The 5,767-nt window shown below is 33.2% G+C and overlaps 2 protein-coding genes across 3 annotated transcripts in view; one reads left to right on the top strand and one right to left on the bottom strand.

The window, feature by feature from the left end:
• Window positions 1-5,767, top strand: part of LOC135211849 (methyltransferase-like protein 25B) — a 163,869-nt gene that overhangs the window by 80,320 nt on the left and 77,782 nt on the right. The gene's annotated exons all lie outside the window — the stretch shown is intronic.
• Window positions 1-5,767, bottom strand: part of LOC135211798 (interaptin-like) — a 24,742-nt gene that overhangs the window by 17,102 nt on the left and 1,873 nt on the right. The gene's annotated exons all lie outside the window — the stretch shown is intronic.

The raw sequence follows: 5,767 nt of genomic DNA, 5'->3' as shown, positions 1-5,767 counted from the left end.
GTCTAATGCTTGTCATTGTGTGCCTTCGGAGTCCCATGAATGAAGCACAAGTCCCCCATTATCCCAAGCAACTTCTCCCAGACCCACAGGATGGCATTGTTCAGGAGCTATTCCGTTTGCTAACGGCAACCGTTCGGTTGTTGGGGGAACAATAGAACGCTCGGCTACAATGGAGGTTTTGGGCGACTAAATACTGTTTAGAAATACTTTATGTATGTATGTAACTTTTCTTTTTTGATAAAGGGTAAAATTATTGCCTAAAAGTGTGGTTGACCCACCGAAGGCATTGTTTAGGAACTACGCCGTTCGCTAACGGGAAACCGTTTGGTTCAACAGAACAATAATACAACTCACTCTATACAATGGCGTATTTCTGAGTTGTTTTCTGGTATAGTGATTATATATTGTTTAGAAATACTTTTTATTTTACATAACTTTTTTTGTATAACTTTTTGATAATGGATAGAATTAGTTCCTAAAAAGTTTGTTGATTTTTGAAAAAAAGTGATTAAATTCAATTCGTGAATTAGTAGGTTTGACTTTGGTAAAGTTAATAACTTTTCGAAATTGTGATGTTGAGAGATTTGACATCTCTGAAACTTCGTATAAATATATGAATATATTTTCAATGCTCGAGTACTATCCTTGTTTTTTTTGCAGTTATATTTATTAGTGGATATATTATTGAATATGACGACGAGATGATGTGTTAATAGAGAATAACAAATGTATTGATTTGTTAAATATTTTTGACGCTAGTCAATGACGTTGCAAAGTCGAGGGTCATTTGGTGTCGAGCACACGATTTTGGTGAAAACTATAGTATACACAAACGCACCCAATTATACACACACGCACACGCACATACACACACATATATATGTATTAATTATCAACTTATTACAAAAATGAAAATCAGTTATAACTCTGTTTCCACTGCAGCTGAATTTGACAATATATTGATTATCTATAATATAATATAATGAATATGAAATAATATATATGATATAATATAGGTAATATATATATATATATATATATATATATATATATATATATATATATATATATATATATATATATATATTAGAAATTGTGGCAATCAAAGCAAAAGAATAGTGAAAAATTGCAAAATGCCTTTTCATCATCAAAAATATCACCCAATGAAAACAAACAAAACACCCATATTTACGAGTAAACAAAACCTTGACCCACCAAAAAAAAAAAAAAAAAAAAAAAAACTTAGAAAACATATAAAAAGAGAGAAAATAATGAAGAGAAACTTCTCCCATCAATAGATCTTCCCGGGTGTCAGATCCGTCCTCTGAAGATATTAATCGGGGGAAGTAATTTCTCAGTGGAACGCCCAAAGATGATGTTTTCTTTTTAGGGAGTTCTCTCTCTCTCTCTCTCTCTCTCTCTCTCTCTCTCTCTCTCTCTCTCTCTCTCTCTCTCTGGAGCTAAAAATGGTGTTGTCTGTTTGGAGAATGTTCTTTTATTATATATTTCGATGGGACAAAAGTGATATTTAAAATTTTTTTTTTTTTTATTTTTAGAGGTTTTTCATTATTGGAAAGTCTCTCTCTCATACAACCTGACTAATATAGAATAACCCTGCAATGCTATTTCCTAATTTCCTAGCATTCCTGGGACACGGCCCCCCTCCCAAATTTCCCAGATTACTGGAGAATACTGGCAAAAACATATATATATATATATATATATATATATATATATATATATATATATATATATATATATATAATATATATATATATATATATATATATATATATATATATTATATATATATATATATACTATATATATATATATATATATATATATAGATATATATATATATATATATATATATGTATGTATGTATATATATGACTGGTAAAAATGTTCTGTTACAACAGAATTCCATCAAATAAAAAGAGCCCATAAAAAACACCAAAATATAGAGAGAAAACTACTATATTTCAGAGACTGCTGTCTCCTCTTCAGGTATATGAATAAGAAAAGTTACAGAAAAGGTGGTATTTATACAAGAGATCCATCCACAGGTAAGCCAATTTAGGTCACCCTCGCTGATGCTGATAATCTTCCTTCAATATTCTTAGGTGTTGGTTGAATGAAATCTTGTCGATCACATCTGAATCCCATGCTCCTTTTGAGATGTCATTACTTGCCTCTCTTTCTTAAGGCCGATTCTATCATTTGACTCTTGTACTGGCGGTTGCTGCTATGAATTATACGTAACAAATTCCAGTTTATTCTATGGGTTATGTTCATTTATATGGTTGAAAATAGCTGAGTTCTGTTGTCCCAGATAATTAATGCAACACAAATGGTCAGTTAGGTATGGACAACAGAACTCAGCTATTTTCAAACCATATAAATGAACATAACCATAGAATAACTGGAATTTGTCCACTTATAATTTATAGCAGCAACTGCCGGTACAAGAGTCAAATGATGGAATCGGCCTTAATAAAAGAGAGGCAGGTAATGAACATTCTCAAAAGGAGCATGGGATTCAGATGTGATCGACAAGATTTTCATTCAACCAACGCTTAAGAAGATTAAAGTAAGGTTATCAGCGGGGGTGACCTAAATTGGCTTACCTGTGGATGGATCTCTTGGTATAAATGCCACATTTTCTGTAAACTTTTCTCATTCATATACCTGAAGAGGGAGACAAGCAGTCTCCTGAAATATAGTATTTTTCTCTCCATATTTTGGAGTTTCTATGGGCTCCTTTTATTAGATATATATATATATATATATATATATGTATGTATGTATGTATGTATGTATGTATGTATGTATGTATGTATGTATGTATGTATGTAGTATGTATGTATGTATGTATGTATGTATGTGTATGTATGTATGTATGTATGTATGTATGTATGTGAAAATATCCTAATACCACAAGAACACAAACAATTTCCCAGCCTTCCTGCAACCACACCCCCCCTCCACCCTCATAAAACCCAAGAATTACTAAAAAACAAAAAAAATATACAGGACCACAAATAGGACAGTCACTGAATAACCTTGCAAAACACCATTCCATAATTTCCCAGCATTTCTGGAACCCACCCCCAAACCCCCTCACAAAAAATCCCAAAATTACTGGAAGAAAAAATAAAGTAAAAAATAATTCTAATACTACTATGACACAAATAGATAGTCACTGAATAAAGATTAGCTCTCATACAACTGCCATTACAAAATATTCTTGCAAAACACCATTCCATAATTTCCCCAGCATTTCGGTGAATCCCACCCCCACCTCCACCCTCATCACAAAGAAATACCAAAATTACTGGAAGTAAAAAAAGGAATCCCTAATGCTACAGGAACAGCTGACAAGCAGAAGGGCAATTCCTTTTGTTTAAAATCCCATCTGGAAGCAGGAAGCAAAACTCATTATTCCCGCGGAACGGCTGCATGATTAATTACGAACCATTGTGTCGCATGGAATGAAAAATTCTCTCTCTCTTTCTCTCTCTCTCTCTCTCGCTCTTTTTTTTTTATTCATGTCATTCAAACTTGGTCAGTTTTATTCATGAGTTTCTGTTACTGGTTCGTTTCATTGTGGTTAAATGGACGTGTTAAATGTAATGCATTAAATAGATAAATAAAAAATATTTTTTCCTGTGTTTTTTTCCGATTCATTCAAACTTGGGAACTTTTATTCAAAAAGTTTTTTATTATTCATTTTTTATGCATTTTGGATGAATGGACGTGGTAGTCATTGTGCAATACATGGGTGAACCATAATCTCTTTCTTTTTATTAGCTTGTTTTATTCTATTCATTCCAACTTGGGGAGTTTTATTCTTGCTTTTTTTTCATGTTTTATTCATTTTGGGTCTTCCCCTGTGTGTTTGTTTGATTTATTCAAACTTAGGGAGTTTCTATGTTTTATTCACTTTCGCTCAGTGAACATGGTAGTCATAATGCAATAATACATTATATACTAAAGGTGTCCATAAAGTCCCAGGACCATTCTGAGCAATAAATATTTGTAATGGTACTAGGACTTTATGGACACCCTGTATATACTATATTGATATTTGGAATAACTTTGAGGTTCTTTTGTGTTCCCTCTCAAATCATTCGTTTGACGGAACTTCACATGGAGGAAAAACGAAGTTGATTAGTTGGCGTGTTTTTGGAATCTGAGATTCCAGTTTTGTAGTTTCCAGAAATTCCAGAGTGTTTTTGAGTTTTTCTAGATGGGATGATTGTTGTTTCAGTTTTTGTTCGAATGTTAGATATGATATATATACATATATATATACATATATACTATACGTATTATATATTATATAGATATAGATATATATGAATACTTGATCACGAAGTATATAAAACGTGTTGTATTGTATAATAAATATATACTATATATATATGTGGCGTGTGTCGTGTGCGTGTGCGTGTTGGTCAGAGAATGTGTTCCTTAGTTTATCTGGAAAATATTTTTGTGTGAGAATGTTTTGCCTATAATAATAGTAATAATAATAATAATGATGATAATATTAATAATAATAATAATAATACCACCCAGTCGAATTGGAGGACTGTGATAGACCCAAAAAAAATAATAATCAAAATAGTAATAATAATAAGTTGTGTTGTGTTTATGATAATGACAAAACTTAAATTTTATGGAAGATTTTAGGTGAAATCACTTTACGGCTGCTTGTGTATGCATGTATGTATATGCACACATACATCCATACATACATACATATATATGTATGTATGTATGATATACATGCACACATATATGTATGTATGTATGTATATGCATATATATGTTAGCAATATATACACTATATATACATATATATGTTATATATACACATATATATATATGTATATATACATATATATATTCTGAGGCCTTTGCCGATCAGAAAGAACTGATCTCACCCATGGGGGGGCATCCTTTGCCAACGGAGCTTCATAGGACAGGGTTTTAGTTTTACCATGGGTGGGCCCTTCCCCTTCCTCAGCTTCGTCGAGCTAGCCAATTAGATAGAATCCTCAGCCATATGACCCTGCATCATGTGACGCCTGCCAGCCAGTGAAGAATTTCTAGATCTGCCATTGATGGGAAAACAGGAGATTTTCTTGAGAGTCCAAAATCAATTCTCTGCTCACTGTTAATGAAATTCTCAATCCAATCACTCCTTTGCTACAGACAGGAAGCTTCCAATCTCCAAATTGTACGATGTTGGAATGCAGCGACTCCTGATGGTGTCCTTCGAGGTCTAAGTCCCTCTGCCACACTGGGATCAAATATGCATATGTATAGTAGGCATTGAACTTACGGGGTTTTTACGCCGCGCCAGTTGCCACTGTAGTATATGCAAGTATTTGACGTCCAGTATTCATTTCATGGGGACCCATAGTTTGCATATATAAAAGGCATTGAACTTACGGGTTTTTTTAACGCCGCGCCAGAGGTTGCCACTGTAGTATATGCAAGTATCTGAGCCATTATGCATTGCATAACCCAAATTTTGCATATATAAAAGGCATTGAACTTACGGGTTTTTATGCCGCGCCAGAGGTTGCCACTGTAGTATATGCAAGTATTTGAGCCATTATGCATTGCATAACCCATATTTTGCATATATAAAAGGCATTGAACTTACGGGGTTTTACGCCGCGCCAGAGGTTGCCACTGTAGTATATGCAAAAAATGGGATTTAATTTGCAATGCACAACCCAATCCACATATG

This window comes from Macrobrachium nipponense, chromosome 40 (genome assembly GCF_015104395.2).
Source record: "Macrobrachium nipponense isolate FS-2020 chromosome 40, ASM1510439v2, whole genome shotgun sequence".
Lineage (NCBI taxonomy): Eukaryota > Metazoa > Arthropoda > Malacostraca > Decapoda > Palaemonidae > Macrobrachium > Macrobrachium nipponense.
The sequence above is the reverse complement of the archived record's forward strand: the minus strand, read 5'-3'. Positions and strand labels throughout refer to the sequence as shown.